At 37.7% G+C, this 19169-nt stretch overlaps 1 protein-coding gene across 4 annotated transcripts in view; it reads right to left on the minus strand.

The window, feature by feature from the left end:
- The window catches only part of FOXJ3 (forkhead box J3), a 167277-nt gene that overhangs the window by 108685 nt on the left and 39423 nt on the right, over positions 1-19169 (minus strand). Inside the window, exon 1 of one of the 4 annotated variants that reach the window (XM_020983436.2) lies at positions 8477-8674. The exons of the other annotated variants lie outside the window; for them this stretch is intronic. The gene's annotated coding sequence lies outside the window, so the exon portion shown is untranslated. Of the gene's footprint in view, positions 1-8476; positions 8675-19169 lie in introns of those variants that run through there. 4 annotated transcript variants of the gene reach the window in all.

Genomic DNA, 19169 nt, shown 5'->3' on the forward strand with positions numbered 1-19169 from the left:
AGATTGAGTATGTTAATGACCAAACCAAATATTTAAGGGCTCAACATTTCCAATCTTTTTTTTTCTCTTAATTTTTTTCCTCTCTAAAATACAAAAACAAATCTTCTTTTGAAATGTTATAGTACAACATATAAGGTGATTTATGATGCCAGATTGGTGGCCTTTGCCTTTAAATAGGATGGTCACTACAGTCCCTCAATCTGCAAAGCCCATTCATCATTCACTTTATAACAAGCCCCTCAAACTCTTTAAAAGCCTGTATACCACACATTTGTCCTGTGGCACTGCTTTTCAAGTACTTCTGGTGATGACAACTAATAGAACTTTGGTAATGACAGACTAACAAAAATACAAGTCACAAAGGAGGTGAGGTGGCAGAGCAAGGTAAAGACAGGAAGAAGAAAGAGTAATAGTGAGGAAGACATACAAGAAATTATAAGAATTGGGGCAGCTAGGTGGTGCAATGGATAGAGCACCAGTCCTGGAGTCAGATGAGGACCTGAGCTCAAATCCAGCCTCAGACACGTAACACTCACTAGCTGTGTGACTCTGGGCAAGTCACTTAACCCCAAATGCCTTCACCAAAACAAAAAAAAAATTATAAGAATGGGGAGTAGAGCAGTAGAAGAAGGGGAGAACAAAGCAGTTTGGATAAGAAAAGCAAGGGAGCTAGCCAGCCTTGGCGTTGAGCACAAAAGAACTATGCAGATACTAGAACACTAGTAAATAAGACAAGGGGAAATAATAGACAATAACTTCTTCCTCTCCTCACCCCCACAAAAGGAGGTGAGCAGGGAGGAAACAAGCCACAGAAGAAGAGGTGAACTGCAAGAGGGCAGCAGAGACCAAGTCATGTACAAATAGCAAGGAGAACAGGATTTAAGGCTGGGCTATATATATCAAGCCACAATTAGTAAATTTTCAGTCATCTGGGCTCTGTAACAGTTCACCAGTTTTCAAATCCAAATATTTGCATCATGACAGGAAGATGAAGGAAGACAGTATGAATCTGCTCAGTTAACACTGACACATAAAAGGGTGAAAGACCTTCTAGGAAGAACCAGGAACAGAGACAGGATAGCTGTAACTGTCCTTATACTAGAACGCCTTGGAACCGAAAGTTCCAAGTCAGTGCTAGCCAAAAAAAATAATTAAGACAAGGAAATCTAATCCAAAAGTGTCATTTTTAGTGCCAGAAAAGGAAGACAAGAAGAAAACAGGAATAAGGGATAAGAGTAGTTTCTCAGACATGCTAAGAAGTAACATGACACAACAAACAAACACTGGCTTTGGCATTGAGAACATTTAGTATCTGTTTGACCTTGAGCAAGTCATTTACCCTCTCAAAATTTCAGTTCAGTTCCCTCATCTATAATGTGAAGAGGTTGGTTTAGATGTACTTAAAGGTCCCTTCTAACTCTAACTCTATGTTTCTATGACCTAAATCAAAAGTGCTAAAGGGAGGAGAGCTGAGACAGTAAGAGGAGGCAAAGAAAGAAAGATATTACATCGAGGAAGAGACTGATCACAAAACTATTTAAATAAATATAAAATATACTGGCACTGAAGAAAAGAGAGGAAAACAGACAATGCAAACAAACGGGAGGTGTGCACTGAAGTCACATAATTCTGAGGGTATTATTAAGGAATCACTTTTCAAGATATTTGAAAAATGGCAGAACAGCACATTTCAAATACGATTACCCAACAAAAGGTGACTAAAAAAATAAAAACCTACCAACTACACAGGCCTATTTTTCTATTTCTAAATAATTTTAGGTATACATGTACCAAGAGCATCCTTAACAAAAAGAATGAAATAGATAGGTTTTTGCAAACCAGAGCCAACAGGAGACTATACATTCAGTCACACAACAGCCTATAAGGTATAGAAAATACAACTGTTGAGTATAAAAAAGCATTTAGTTAAGAGTAAAGTTCTGCCTTAAAGGTTCTCCCTCACTACACTGTCTCCCAAGCATATGTCAAAACCATTCAAGATTCCTTAAAAGATGTAACAAAGACAACTTTATTCAATAACCCCTTGACTATTAATATTGTATACAGCATGAAAAAGGAATATATGCTTGTCAAAGATATCTGCCAGCATTACAGACAAATACAAATGAAAAAAGGACTTCCCAATAGACTGAGACGCCCTCCCAATGCTCTGTTTGCAGTCAATGATGTGCCAATTTCATCAAGTCTTACAATACTGCAGATTCTCCTAAATGAGATACAGAAATCTATCAATAAAAAGTTTGACCTATATTTCCACATGGGAAAAACAAGTAGATAAAGACTGCCTATTGTCCAAACTAATGTGTACACATATACAAGTAACTCAAAAAGCTGGTCAATATATACATTTTGGCCAAATGCACCACAAGACAAGCAGGTCCAGAATCAAGCATGATGAAAGTAGGCTATATGTCTTTGAGACACTGCAGACAATGTTTTTGATGATCCCACCTGAAACAAAAGCTGATATTTTCAACACCAATACGGCTACAAATCATGAAATATTAGTCTCCAAAGACTTTAAACTGAGACTATGGAATAAGAACCTATATACGCTACTGACATCCACTGTAATGTCATGAAGAAATATGGAAGGTCCCCAGCATGTTGAACGGACCTCCTATGGATAATTTACAGGAGAACATAGGTAAGAGATGTACAAGATGAAAAGGCATGGACAAACTACAATCTGTACCTCTGGATTACACCCACAACGATGGGATCACAGTATCAAAATAAAATACATTCCTTAAGTGGAAACGAATGACTCTAGGTTCTCACAGGCTGTATAGACAAAGGGCAAGCTCTAACAGGTCTGACTGAACTGGAAAAACTTTGAGTACTAGCCTGGTAACAGACAATGCATTTGTTGTTCCAGGGCTAGCCTAAGTTCATAAAGGTGAATAGGATGATAACCAGGTGGGTTTGCTTTTTTTTTTTGAGGGGGGGAGGGGAGGATGGGAAGGGGGTTGATTTTCAAATCACTGAGAACATCTACTTAAGTGTGAAGGGGAAAAGGTCTGTAGCACTGAAGGGAGTCCCAACTCCCAAGAAACCTAAATACAATTTTTAATTTACCTTGTAGAATTCGTACATGGGTTTTGCAAGAAAGAGACATATGATTAAAGAATAGTTATTTACCATTAATGGTGGCAGGGAAGCAAAGACTCAGGAACTTTCATTTTCACAAAGTGTTCATTTTAATTAGGGAAGGGTATGGGGGGGGCGGGGTGTGTGTGTGTGTGTGTGTGGTGTGGTGTGTGTGTGTGTGTGTTGTGTGTGTGTGTGTGTTGCATGTATAACACCAAATGACAGTAGAAAGGACAGAAATCTTATATCTCTTTCAAGGTATCAAATGGGGAAGATTTTTAGAAAACAAAAATCCTATTTAGAGAAGTCACTGGTAACTTCAGAAAAAAGCTTTCCAGTGAACTATGAAAACTGTAGGAAAGATCAGATGGTGAAAAAAAAAAGGTAACCTCCTCACTTGAGGAAATAATGTCAAATGCCAGGCCTCATCACTTAATTTCACTGCAATAACATCTCTCTCTCTGTCCCCTCTAATCCATCCAACATATTGGTGCCATAAAACTTTTATGTAAATACTGCTTGAATCAGGCCATTTCTTTAATCAAAAACATTCAATGGCTCCTTGTTTGTTACACCAAAAGCTCCTCTGCTATCCCAACTATTCTAGTCCTTACCACTTCAAAAACTTCCCTTAATTCCTATAGCCATCATTTATAGTAATACTACATACATAATTTAGCGCTCAGTTATATAACTTGTATCAATTACTCAATCAACAAACATTTTTTTAAGCATGTAACAATAACTGTGGGCAGTCAGGTGAATCATGTGGATAAAGTGCCATGCCTGGATTCAAGAAGCTTCATCTTCCTGAGTTCAAATCTGGTCTCAGATATTAACTGTGTGACCATGGACAAGTCCCTTCAACTCTGTTTGCCTCAGTTTCCTCGTTAGTAAAATGAGGTGGAGAAAGAAATGCAAACCACTCCAGTATCTCTGCCAAGAAAACCCCAAATGGGGACACGAAGACTCAAAATGACTGAAAAACAACTGAACGAGAACAAGAACTGTACTAGGTATTAGGGACACAAAGATAAAAATGAAATGGCCCCTGCCTTTAAAGTGATTGGTGCAGAGGGATGTGCCAAGGAGGGAGGAAACATATACACAAAGTACAAAGTAAGAATATACAAAATTAACAAGGTAATGGGGGTGGGGGAAGCCACTAACAACTGGGTGGATCAGAAAAGGTCCCCAAAAAAGTATCATCTTACAGAAGCTAGAGATTCTCAGAGGCAGAATTGGAAATTCATTCCAGGCACAGGAAAGATAACTGTACAAAGGCAGGGAACCAGGAGATGAAATGTCATGCCTAAGCCAGTTTAGCTGAAAGATAAAATGAAAATAAGTAATGTACGTAATATGGCTAGAAAAATAAGTTAAGAGTCAGACTGTGAAGAGCTTTAAATATCAAGAAGAGGTTAACATTTAATCCTAGAGAAAATAGGAGGCCACTGAGGTTTATGAAGCAAAGGAGTGGCACGGTCAGACCTATGCCTTAGGAATCACTTTGGCAGTTGTGTGGAGGAGGACAGAGAGGGGAGACTCACAGAGGGAAACAATGACAAGGCTACTACAACAATCCAGGACAACCTGAGCTACTGCAGTAGCTATGTGGGTAGAAAAGCCAAGAGACAGACTACAGAAGTGTAGAGGTAGATTCAAAAAGTCTCAGATTATTTTTAATCTGATATCTGAAGTGAGAAAGGATAGTAGTGATATCAACAAAAAAAGAGAGGTTCTGAAGGGTAGGAATGGGGAGAGAAACAACTGTTTTAACTATGCTAACTTTCAAGATGCTTATAACACTTGTAGTTCAAAGTGTCCAACAAGCAGTTGATTTCTTGGAGCTAAGGAGAGACTAGGGCTAGATATAGAGATCACTACATCCTAAACCTAAAGATGATCATTGTTCTAAATGTTCCTTAAGTCTTACCTCCCCAACTAGATTTCTGATCCCTAAGAGCAGAGATTTCTTGTGGTTCTTTAGTATCCCCTACACCGCCAAGCATAGTGCTCAAATATAAATACCGTCTCATTCACAAATAATGTAAATGGAAAGAACCACCACCACAAAACAATTAAAACTGAAAGTTGCAAAATTACAAAGAACAAACTTGACCCCAAAGAAGAGATCAGAGAAGATACTTCCTTCTATTCCTTTGCTAAGACAGGGATCCACAGGTGTGGAATATTGTAGAGAATGTTAATTTTTTTTTGATGTGTTGACTGATTTTACTCATCTTTTTTCCTCTTCTATCTTTAAAAAAATTTTTTTTGTTATAAGTGATGACTTTAGGAGGTGGAGATGGATACAGGCAAAACATGATTGATGTAGTTTAAAAAATCAACAAAATGTATTTTTAAATGAGAATATATTGCACATTTAAAATTTTTAAAGATGTAAACAGATGTAAGGTTAATTGTGTATGTCAATAAATTTAATTATTTTATGTTGTCCCAGCTAACTTGCACTCTACTGTACTAAAGTTTAAAAACTCTACAAAATTCTGTTGGAAAAAAAAGGTATTGCTGAGTGAAAACTCAAAATTTCATAGTCCCTCAGCTGTGGAATCTCCAATAAGTTGATTTAATAATATTATCCAATTCAAGACAAATGGTCATAGATTTTTTAAAAAATTCTTATTAATTTTTCTTTATTCTTTCAATAAAGATCACCATTTCATCAGTCACCATCTAAGCAGATACTCTGAGGGACTGTAACTTTTAGTGCAGAGAACACCAGACCACAAAGCCTCAGTAGGTCCTGACTTTGTTACCCAACATGACCTCTCAAAGCTTTTTCTGGTAAAATACAGATGACAGTAATGCCTCTCAGGGTTTATCTAGAATGTACTTTGTAAACCTTAATTTACTACAAAAATTATCAATGATTAATATCATTATTGTAGAAATGTTAACTATCATTACTAATTCAGAAGCAAATTTTGAACATGAAAATCTAGCTACTTATCATCAAGATTAATTGGTTATATTTTCCTCAAAAAAAAATTTACTAAAATCCAAGTAAAACTGATAAGAGAACCCTTTTTTACTTTTAATCCAGTTTCAGCAAAACCTTCTATATAGGCCAGTTCCAACTTACAAAGAAACTGTTTCAAAAGTTCATTTGTAAGTCAGTTGTTTGAAATTTGCTATGCTTTTCCTACAGAATTAATATTACAAATTGTAGTTTAACCCAAAAATGAAGCCCAACTGTAATACATGATAATAGTTTGAAATCTGTCTTGGGAGCAAAGCAAAAGGAGAAAATTTCTAAGTACATTAAGTTTATCTTTTTTACCTCCCATCTTTTTTCCCTCAACTAGTAACCTCGAGGTCCCCTAAAGTGCCTCTGTGCAATAACCTTTTTGGAGGGCTCCACTTTCCAAAAATACTTAGCACCTACCTCTTTATTCATAATTCCAATTCCCTCAATCTTACTGGCCTCAACTACACATTAAAAAAGCAACCTGATTCAACTTATCCATATTTATGTATGGATAACAAAATCCACCTCCTTAACCCTTCCATAAGTACTACAAGTTTTAAAAGACGATTTTAGGATCATTAGATCTTTTGGCAAAAAGATGTGAAAATTTTCAGGTAGTGCTGAGAAGATACTTTGGGGAGAGGGAGGTGATTCACCAAAAGGTAGGTCAGTCAACATTCCTTGAGTTTCTCTTTCCTCTTTCATCGCTTTCTCCCTACCAAGTCTCCCCCAAATGTTTCTGATTTTCACACTTTGAAACTATTCACTCAGGAGGGGAGCAGAGGGAAATAGTGAATTGGCAGAAGTTAAGTGCACAGATGATCCTAAGTGAAGGGCTGTCTGCATCACAAGACAGCTGAAAAGGACCTCCATGACTTTGCTCACACTGTTTTTAATCCCTGGAAAGATTTCTTTCCCATTCCTCATATCATCCTCTTGAAAGGCAAGTTAGTAAAGGAGTGACTGATTTGGAAGACCTGGGTTGAACTCTGGGCCTCAGGCACTTGCTAGCTAAGTGAACACTGAACAACTCACTTAATCTCACCAAACCCGAGTCTCCTCATCTGTAAAATAGAGATAATAAAACCTAAAGCACATACTTCATAGGGTTGTTATAAAAGCAAATGCTAAGATAAATGCCGATTATTATCATCATGCCCGCTTCTTGAAATGCTACTCATCCTCCAATGACCGGCTAAAGTGCTCATTTCTTCATCTTTAATATTCTAAATATCATACTTAATTTGTGCCTGCCCAATCTCCACAACTAGGTCACAAAATATTTATGGGCTACACCTGGTCTTATTTATCTTTGCATTCCCCACTTCTATTCCAATCCCTAGCACAAGGCCTTATGCAAAGCAGAAATTTAATAAACATTTGTTCAACTAAACAGAAATAAAACTGAATCTATAGCACGCTTTATTAATAATGAACAATAAGTTAGATAAGTTCCTATCAACTATGAATTTAAAATTAATAGTCAATGGCTATTAACCAATTTCAAGAAACCTAGGGGAAAAAAGAATTAAATTAATCTAAGAATCAGAGATTCAATGCATAGACTTTTTCTAGATTTTGGGTTGCAAAAAAGATAAAAGGTACTATGGCTAATGAGCCAAAAGAGAGTTCTAGTACCTTTTTGATTAAAGCTTGACATATATGGCATGAGGCCCACATGAGCGCTGGAAGGGACCTTGGAGGCCAACTAGTCCAACTCCCTCATTTTACAGATGAGGAGAGTTGAGGCCCAGAGAAGCTAAATGATTTGCCCAATAACGTTATCTGAAGGGGGATTTGAACCCAAGTCCCTTGATTCCAGAATCAGCGTTCTTTCCACTCTGCCATTCCCTGTCCAGTTCTGTCCTGTTCCAGTTTGACACTTCCTCCACATCTTCTTCCCTTCATAATATTTCTCTATCTTCATTGTTCAGGTATAGCCTCTTTTACAAAGCTCTCCCTGTTTCCTCATGCATCCCTACCTAGTTTAAAGTGCTCTCTCCTTCCTCAAATTTTTTAACAGCATTACACCTTTATTTCTCCCTTGACTACATCAGACCTTACCTTGTACCCCCTCTAACAGACTGTCAGCTCCTGCAGGGACTGAGTCAATTTTTAACTCTGTGACTCCAGACTTACACACAGTAGGTACTTAATAAATGCATGTTGAATTGAACCCTCCTGAATTCTACCCTCTAATCTCAGATTATGAACATTCTGGTTACCCAACCATAATTAACCTTTCCTGTGAAACAAAAAAGCCAATACATTTTCTGTCATCTACTAGAGGCCACTTTCAGTACACTTCTAATACAGGATCACATCTAACTCATCTTGGATCTCATCTAACTGATATAATTAATAAATGTTTACCTGCTGTCTTTTATTTCAACTGTCTCTTGCAATTCTCTTGTGATTTCCTGATTTTATCCCCACAAGTTGGCACCAGTCTTTGTATCCTGTAAAGGTATCCTTGTCACCTTCCTTCACATGCATTTTTGGATTGTTTTGCTCTCCTTTCCTTCCTCCTGATTTTAAACAGCATCATCCTGTGGTCACTTTAACCCATATCTGTAATGAACTTAAAATGTTGTATGTAGACTGTTTTTAAAAAATACAAAAACCCACATATTAGCTGCAAATATACAAAACAATTACATTTGGGAGGCAAGCAACACCAAAGTAACATAAAAACCCTACAGATTGAGAACCAGACTTTGGCTAAATCACACTTAACGTATGCCCATTTCTTCAGCTACATAGTGAGATGGCAATACTTGCTCTACCTACCTGACAAAGTTGTAAGTAGGAAAACCTGATTTATAAAAGGAGTTTCAATATTCACATTACAAAAGAATCTTTAGCAAAAGACTAGGCTTAGGATTCCTTTAAAAAGTCATTTCATATGGTTCTGGATCATTAGGAAAATGTAGGCTCTTCACACTGATCCAAGTCACCTCCAAAAGAAAAATAAGGAACATGAAGCTTCTTGGAAATTATAATCTAAATCAATGGGAATGAATCTTAGACCTGAATTTTCAGGAATGTTTCCATTATAGTAGCCTAAGAGACTTTTTGGTGACTTCTTTTACAAACATCAGGCAAGCTCTGAGTCAGAGAGATGGAGTATAACTGAGGTTCTTGTTCAGGACAAAGCCAAAAACCATTTATGTAATAAAACACATTACAATTAAACTAACAAATAAGAAATATAAAGGGACCTGGAAAAATGTATGAAATAAGGCAAAGTGGAAAAAAAAAAACCAGAAGCTACTTCTTGCCACACCATGGGAGATAACCTACTCCTGCCACACCCTCCCAATTCTGGAAAGAATATCATTTGCTTGCCCTATGGCTCTACTCACTATCCCTGTAAACTTTACCCTTCCCTGGCCACCACCCTCCTACATACATTGTATCCACCCACCCACCCCCATTAAAGCATAATTCCCTTAAGGGCAAGGAACTTTTAATTTTTGTATTAGTATTCCCAGCACTTAGCACAGTTTTGGTATATAGTTAAGTGCTTAATGAATGTTTTTTCTTTCATTCATTTATCCATTCAGTCAAAGAGAAGAATGGAGTACACACTGGTGGTTGGTTGTTGTCCTTCATTCTTAATGACATCAGTATGTCAAGAATCAAGTTACAGGGGGAGCTAGGTGGTGCAGTGGACAGAGCACCGGCCTTGAAATCAGGAGGACCTGAGTTCAAATCAGACCTCAGACCAAACACTTGACACTTACTAGCTGTGTGACCCTGGGCAAGTCACTTAACCCCAATTGCCTAAAAACAAAAAAACAAAAAAAAGAATCAAGTTACAGTACGTCCAACTGTGGCTGATCAGACCATTTGGAGCAGGGAATGCCCTACCACATTAGGGTACAAATAGTCCATGTGAACATTTGGGGTGGATTCTCCAAATCTGCACATCTTGAGTTTCTTTTGAGCTACTTTAATTCTGCTTTGCTCATAGAGCATTGCACTTTATCTAATGTGGGCATGCCAAGCTAGACAGTCCTATGCAAGGGGCTCCTATTTCAAACAATTCCTAAGTTCTTCAGAGAGACCTTGAGGATGTCCTTGTATCACTTCGTCTGACCACCATGCAAGCGCTTGTCTTGTGTGAGTTCTCCATACAACAGTCTTTTAGGCAAAAGTATATTTGGCATTTGAACAATGTGGCCAACCCATCAGAGTTATACTCTCTGCAGGAGATTTTGAATTTTGAGCAATTTAGTTCAAGAAAGAACCTCAGTGTCTGATACCTTATCCTGCCAGGTGATCTTCAGAATCTTCCTAAGACAATTCAAATGGAAATGATTCAGTTTCCTCATGTTGGTATACAACCCAGGTTTCACAGGCATACAACAATGAGGTCAGCACAACAGCTCTGCAGACCTTCAGTTTGGTGGTCAGTCTAATACCTCTTTTCTCCCACACTTTCCTTCACAGCCTCCCAAACACTGAGCTAGCTCTGGCAATGAGTGCATCAACCTCATTATCAATGTGTACTTCTGTCAAGGTAAGTGAACTTATCCACACTATTCAAAACTTCTCCATTTGCTATAACTGATGGTTCTACTATGTGTGGATGGTGTGGTGCTGGCTGGTGAAGCACCTGTGTTTTCTTGTTGTTAAGTGTTAGGCCAAAATTAGCACAAGCAGCAGACAATCAATCTATGCTTCACTACATCTCAGCCTCAGAGGCTGCAGTGAGTACACAATCATCTGCAAACAAAACTCTCCCCTCCATTTTAGTCTTGGTTTGCAGCCTTTTCTTTTTTTTTTCTAGTTAGGCAATGGGGTTAAGTGACTTGCCCAGGGTCACACAGCTAGTAAGTGTTATGTGTCTGAGGCTGGATTTGAACTCAGGTCGTCCTGAATCCAGGGCTAGTACTCTATTCACTGGGTTTGTAGCCTTTTCAAGTTAAATACTTTACCATGAGTGGAATAGCTGACCTTGAGCTGACCTCATTGAAAGCATCTGACAACATAGCTGAAAACATCATGCTAAAAAGCATGGGAACAAGCATACAGCCTTGTTTGACTCTATTGGTGACTGGGAAGGCACAAAAGCATCGCCCATTATCTAGAACCCAGGGCAAGCATGTCATTATGAAATTGACCTACAATACTAATGAACTACTCCAGGCAACCCAATTTTGACATAATTTTCCATAAGCCCTCATGACTGACGTATCAAAGGTCTTGGTTAGATTGACAAATGATGTGTACAGACCTCTGTTCTGCTCCTGGCATTTCTCCTGGAGTTGGTGGGCAGAAAACATCCTATCAACTGTTCCTCGGTCCTTTCTGAAGCCACAGTGACTCTCAGGTAAATGACAATCTTCCAGGTAAAGGATCAGCCTTTTAAGGACTCTGGCAAGAATCTTGCCAGCAACGACTAAGAGAGAGACCCTACTCTGTAACTGTCACAGGACAGATGTATCTCCTTTACCTTTATAGAAACTGACGATGGAGGCATCCTTGAACTGCTGGGAGATATTCTCCTCTTGCCATATAACCCAGAAATATCAGTCAGCTTTTCTATGAGCAATGGACACCCTCCCCGCCCCCCTCAACCTTGTAAATCTCAGCTGGAATGGAATCAGCACCAGGTGCTTTGCCACTAAACCTCAAAACCTCTTCTTCAGTGGGAAATATGGCTAGAGAGGGACTGACTTCAACCTGAGGTAAACAGTCAGTGGCTTCAGCACTGAATGATGATGGTCTGTTGAGAACACTGTGGAAGTGTTCAGCCCATCTCTCCATGATCACGTCCATATGACTAATCAATGTGGCTCCATCAGCACTGAGTAGTTGAGATGCACCATATGTCTTTGGCCTATAAATAGCCTTCAGGACATCATAAAAATGCTTTGGATTGTTATTATCAGCATAAAACTGAATTTCATCACCTTTTTACTAAGCCAAGAATCTTACATCTCTCTAAGCTTCACTTGTACTTCATTTTTTTAAATTCAAATTTATTTTATTAATTTATTTTGATTTATTAACAATCACTTCCATATGCTTTTGAGTTTAAAATTTTTCTACTCTCCTTCCTCCCCACCACCCTCGCCAAGATGGCACACAATCTGATACAGGCTATACGTTTACATTCCTATTAAACATATTTTCACATTAGTGATGTTGAGTAAAAATTAGAACCAACAGGAGGAACCATCACAAAGAGGAAACAAAACTCAACAGAAGAGAAAAAAACAGACAGCAATTCAACTTCCACAGTTCTTTCTTTGGATGTGGATAGTATTTTCCATCACGAGGCCTCAGATCCTTGTATTGCTGAGAAGGGTTAAGTTTATCAATATTAGTCATCGCACAATGTGGCTGCTATTGTGTACAACGTTCTCTTGGTTCTGCTCACTTCACTCAGCATCAGACCATACAGGTCTTTCCAGGTTTTTCTGAAGTCAGCCTATTCATCATTTCTTATAGCACAATAGTAGTCCTTTACATTCATATACCACAACTTGCTCAGCCATTCCCCAATTAATGGGCATCCTCTCAATTTCCAATTCTTTGCCACCACAAAAAGAGCTGCTATGAATATTTTTGTACATGTGGGTCCTTTTCCCATTTGTTTGATCTCTTTGGGATATAGCCCTAGAAGTGCTATTGCTGGATCAAAGGGTATGCACATTTTTATAGCCCTTTGGGCATAGTTCCAAATTGTTCTCCAAAATGGTTGGATCATTTCACAACTCCACCAACAATGCATTAGTGTTCCAATTTTCCCACATCTTCTCCAACATTTATCATTTTCCTGTTTTGTCATGTTGGCCAATCTGATAGGTGTGATGTGGTACCTCAGAGTTGTTTTGATTTGCATTTCTCTAATCAATTGATTTAGAGCATTTTTTCATATGACTATAGATGGCTTTAATTTCTTCATCTGAGAACTGTCTGTTCATATCCTTTGACCATTTATCAATTGGGGAATGGCTTGTTCTTATAAATTTGTCTTAATTCTCTATATATTTTAGAAATGAGGCCTTTATCAGAGAGACTGGTTGTAAAAATTCTTTCCCAATTTTCTACCTTCCTTCTAATCTTAGTTGCATTGGCTTTGTTTGTGCAAAAACTTTTCAATTTAATGTAATCAAAATTATCCATTTTGCTTTTCATAATGTTCTCTATCTCCTGTTTGGTCATGAATTCTTCTGTTCTCCATAGATCTGATAGGTAAACTATTCCTTGTTCTCCCAGTTTGCTTATAGTATCAGCCTTTATATCTAAGTCATGAACCCATTTTGACTTTATTTTGGTATATGGTGTGAGATTTGGGTCTATGCCTAGTTTCTGCCATACTCTTTTCCAGTTTTCCCAGCAGTTTTTTTCAAAGAGTGGGTTCTTATCCCAGAAGCTGGGGTCTTTGGGTTTATCAAATAATAGATTACTATAGTCATTGACTACTGTGTCTTGCATATTTAACCTATTCCACTGATCCACCACTCTATTTCTTAGCCAGTACCAAGCAGTTTTGATGATTGCTGCTTTATAATACAATTTAAGATCTGGAATTGCTAGGCCACCTTCCCTTTCATTTCTTTTCATTAGTTCCCTTGCTATTCTGGACCTTTTGTTCTTCCACATGAATCTTATTATTTCTTCTAACTCTATAAAATAATTTTTTGGTAGTTTGGTATAGCACTGAATAAGTAAATTAGCTTAGGTAGGATTGTCATTTTTATTATATTAGCTCAGCCTACCCATGAGCAACTGATGTTTTTCCAATTATTTAGATCTGATTTTATTTGTGTGAAAAGTGTTTTGTAATTGTGTTCATAGAGTTCCTGGGTTTGTTTGGAGGTAGACTCCTAAATATTTTATAATGTCTACAGTAAGTTTAAATGGATTTCTTTCTATCTCTTGCTGTTGGGTTTTGGTAATATATAGAAATGCTGATGATTTATGTGGGTTTATTTTATAGCCTGCAACTTTGCTAAAGTTGTTTATTATTTCAAGTAGTTTTTTACTTGATTCTCTAGGATTCTCTAAGTATATCATCATGTCATCTGCAAAGAGTGATAGCTTTGTTTCTTCTTTGCCTATTCTAATGCCTTCAATTTCTTTTTCTTCTCTTATTGCTAAAGCTAATTTCCAGTACATAGTGGTGATAATGGACATCCTTGTTTCACCCCTGATCTTATTGGAAATGCTTCTAGCCTGTCCCCATTACATATAATGCTTGCTGAAGGTTTTAGATATATGCTATTTATTATTTTAAGGAAGACTCCATTTATACCTATGCTTTCTAGTGTTTTTAATAGGAATGGGTGTTGTATTTTATCAAAAGCTTTTTCTGCATCTATTGAGATGATCATGTGGTTTCTGTTGGTTTTGGTGTTGATATGCTCAATATGCTGATAGTTTTCCTAATATTGAACCAACCCTGCATTCCTGGTATAAATCCTACCTGGTCATAGTGTATTATTCTTGTGATAAGTTGCTGTAATCTATTTGCTATATTTTGTTTAAAATTTTTGCATCTATATTCATTAGAGAAATTGGTCTATAATTTTCTTTCTCTGTTTTGACTCTTCCTGGTTTAGGTATCAACACCATATTTGTATCATAAAAAGAATTTGGTAAGACTCCTTCTTCACCTATTTTCCCAAATAGTCTATATAGTATTGGAATTAATTGTTCTTTAAATGTTTGATAGAATTCACATGTAAATCCATCTGGCCCTGGAGATTTTTTCCTAGGGAGTTCATCAATGGCTTGTTCAATTTCTTTTTCTGAGATGGGGTTATTTAAGTATTTTACTTCCTCTTCTGTTAATCTGGGCAATTTATATTTTTGTAAATATGTATCCATTTCACTAAGATTGTCAAATTTGTTGGCATATAGTTGGGCAAAATAATTCCTAATTATTGTTTTAATTTCCTCTTCCTTGGTGGTAGCTTCACCCTTTTCATTCTTGATACTAGTAATTTGGTTTTCTTCTTTCTTTTTTTTAATTAAATTAACCAAAGGTTTATCTATTTTATTGTTTTTTTCATAAAACCAGCTCTTAGTTTTATTTATTAGTTCAATAGTTTTCTTAATTTCAATTTTATTAATTTTTCCTTTGGTTTTCAATATTTCTAATTTGGTGTTTAGTTGAGGATTTTTAATTTGTTCTTTTTCTAGTTTTTTTAGTTGTATGCCCAATTCATTGATCTCCTCTTTTTCTATTTTATTTATGTAAGCATTTGGAGATATAAAACTTCTCCTAAGAACTGCTTTTGCTGCATCCCATAAGTTTTGGTATGCTGTCTCATTATTTTCATTCTCTTGAATGAAATTATTGATTGTTTCTATGATTTGTTGTTTGACCCAATCATTTTTTAGGATTAGATTATTTAGTTCCCAATTATTTTTTAGTCATCTTTCTATGGCCCTTAGTACATAATTTTTATTGCATCATGATCTGAAAAGGATGCATTTAATGTTTCTGCCTTTCTGCACTGGATTGTGAGGTTTTTATGCCCTAGTACACAGTCAATTTTTGTGTATGTACCATGTACTGCAGAGAAAAAAAGTTTTTCCTTTCTATCCCCATTCAGTTTTCTCCAGAGGTCTATCATATCTAACTTTTCTAATGTTCTATTCACCTCCTTAAAATTTATCTAGTTCAGAGAGGGGGAGGTTGAGGTCCCCCACTAGTATGCTTTTGCTGTCTATTTCTTCCTGTAACTCCCTGAACTTCTCCTCTAAGAATCTGGATGCTATACCATTTGGTGAATATATGTTTAGTAATTATATTACTTCATTGTCTATGGTGCCTTTTAGCAGGATGTAGTTTCCTTTCTTACCTCTTTTGATAAGATCTATTTTTGCCTTTGCTTTGTCTGAGACCAGGATTGCTACCCCTGCTTTTTTTACTTGAGCTGAAGCATAATATATTCTGCTCCAGACTTTTACCTTTACCCTGTATGCGTCACTCTTAAATGTGTGTACTTTACTTTTGATGGAGTTAAATGCTGCCTTCTTAGAGATAGATGAACTATGTTACTAGTAAACCCTTGGAGTTCTTATTGTTCATCTAGAGCTTCTGAACTTCCCCATCATTTTTGTCAAACCCATCTTCATGTTTGTAAGTGTTCTGACCCAGATGAGCAAACGCAGTGCTGTACAACAAATCTCTGAAAGCTGCCCGCTCCTTTTCTGCTCCACTGTTGCTAACCATGGGTTAGCTCAACTTTCCCTCCAAGTTAGCAAGGCACTGTTCCCACTCAGAGAATTGCTCTAATCTGTTGACATTAAGTCTTCTGGGAGTCACCTTGCCTTGGGTCCACTGCTTTGAATGCAAATATTCAGCCTGGAGAGGACAAATCTAGGATCAGTCCAGCACTCTGTGCCACACACTGCCTTTGTCACTCTCACATCCTGTCTGTCTCTTCTCTTTATAATCACACAGCCTATTAAATATCAATGTTTGCTTCAAGGGTACATTCACGAAGTTTTGTAGAATTTAGGTAAATGGAAGACAGCACTAGTGATGAGAAGGTCATAAGATGCACAAGTCTTCAATAGGAAGTGACCACTGCTGTTGTTCTTTCCAACTCCCCCGCTCCCTAAGAACTCCATGCCATGTCTGGTAGTCTGAGCCCACTCTAGCATTAAAGTTATTCAGAATTATAAGTCTGTCTTCTTTTAGCACACTGATGATTAGGGTCTCCAGGTCTTCATAAAATTTTTCTTTTGACCTCATCAGGGTTCATCATGGCAGAAGCACAGGCACTGACAATGGTGGCATGGCATTTTCCTGTAAGTGGCATTCACATTGTCATGAGCCTGTCATTCACGCCTTTTGGTAGGCATACAAGCTTACTAACTTAGTTTTGATTGCAAAACCTGCACCAGCTTCATGGCACTCCCCTTCATTGTGGCCACTTCAGAAAAACACGTATCTAGCTGTGACTTTGGTAAAGCTGGCCTTCTTTGCCAGTTTTGTTTCACTGAGGGCTACCATTTAGATGCAATATCTGTCGAATTCTCTCCCAACAAAAGCTGTTCATTTTTCAGTTCTATTGGATTTTGTGTTGTCTACAAGTGTGCACACATTCCTTGCACCGATGGTGAGTGGAATCATCTTTGCAGAAGGTTTTGTACATCTTTTTTATGTTTTGATCACAGGATGGGATCCCTGCCTGCCACAGTAAACAGAGCAGGGTTGAGTAAGCAGACAATTTTTAGCCCCTTCCTCACACCGGTGAGCAGTGCAGTGTTTAAAAGGCTTCTCAAACACCCAGAGGGCTACCAAATCCCACTGCTACTTCCAATAAGAAAACAACCCTATGACCTGGGCCACCTGTGTGCAGTGTTGGGGCTATGGCTCCCAGTATATCCACACCTGTTGCTTTGTCACTTGCCTACAGCCATAGCACTTTGCGATAAAAATGGCAAAATGGTATGGGTGATATCTTTTGATTCGTGCATAAAATGGATTTAAGTGAGGCAGAGTTACACAAAGTCATTGGCCTCACTCTCTCTTCCTGAACCATCATAGTCCAGTGTCAGGACACAGTTAAGACACCTGGTGATTGGCTCACGATATAGTGGATGACCTGAGCATCTTTGATATCTAACCAAGCTCTAAACCTGCACCTGCTTCAGCTGCCTTCATGGCTATGGAACAAATTGTTCTCATCTGCCCATTCTACCAGGAGAAGTTTTCACATGCTTGGGGTAGACACCCCTCTCCCACCTCCTCAATGGGTTTGAGACTCCTTGGTTACCCTCAACTTGGTTCAGCCTGTCTGCTGAAAAAGTTTATGTGGGTGTGGCCATTGAGCATGATACAGTTTCTTGGAGCCACAAGTGAGTTAGGTGGATTGGGCAGACATCAAAGGTGGAAAGCAGCACTGAAAGGGCTTGGTAGCCCTCATACCAGTGGTATTGGTCTTCCCTGAACACACGTACACCCCATTCAAATAGAAGAATGGAGTATACACTAATACTGACTTATAAGAAGAAAAGTTCATGATAATTTCTAGGAAAAAAGTTGAAGGACTGGGGGCGGTGAATGAGGGGGAGGTTGTATGTATTATAAACATATATCTATCCCTAACATACCAAGCAGCAGCACTAAGTTTTCCCTTTCTGTGTTTATTCAACAGCTGACATTCAACAAATAACATCTGATCTCCAAGCTCTTCATTAAGAGGAGCTAATATAACAACTGAGGTTAGCTCATGATTAAGCAGTTCCTTAATGAGGTCCAAAAACATGATCAAACTAAACAGAGTAAGTCCTGTTTCTGCAGCTCCCTTCTACTAGGAATGCATACAGTACTACTCAATAAGTACTTTAACTTTAAAATGGAGTAGGGATATGGTATTCCACACCCATAGACATAGAAATCCTGGTAAGGATCTCATATTAAGTGAGGGTTAGAATTTGAAATCCTAAGCCCTAAGTGATATTCCAAGAAATTTAAACAAGAGGTAAAAGAGAGGAATGATGAATGGAATGAGGTGAAAAAAGAGAAAAAGGATTAAATTCTTCTCACAAGTCCTAGCTCTCCTAGTTGCTTACTTATATGACTTTTGGCAAATCACTTAACCTGGCTGAGCCAGTTTCATCTGTAATATGGGGCTAACAACCAAGATTAAGTCTAAGACTTCTTCCAGCTTTAATATGCTATAATTCTACTTTCCAGGCATGTTATTTTTTCTCTTAAGTCAAAGTACAACCTATTTCTTATTCTTCCTATCTTTGTGCATTGCAGCAGGCACAGCTTTTACCTTTGACTTCGCTGTAATTGTACCAGTTTATCAAGTTATGCCTTTTTTTTCCCAATTACCCCCAAGTGTGATTTTTACCACAACATAATAAACTGGAAATTCAGATTTCTATCGCAATAACATACGTTTCTTATAACAGGGGAAGGCTTGTTTCACTTGTTTCACTTTTAGCTGATCTGTACTTGTAAAATCTTCACATAAGTTGATGGGCCAGTAAGTATCCAAGAAATTATGACAGTGACTAAAATTTTATACATTACATTGAAAGTTCTCTAACAAAGTATCTGCATATGAATGGATGAAAA

Source organism: Phascolarctos cinereus, unplaced genomic scaffold, assembly GCF_003287225.1.
Source record: "Phascolarctos cinereus isolate Bilbo 61053 unplaced genomic scaffold, phaCin_HiC Scaffold_726;HRSCAF=1367, whole genome shotgun sequence".
Classification (NCBI taxonomy): Eukaryota; Metazoa; Chordata; class Mammalia; order Diprotodontia; family Phascolarctidae; genus Phascolarctos; species Phascolarctos cinereus.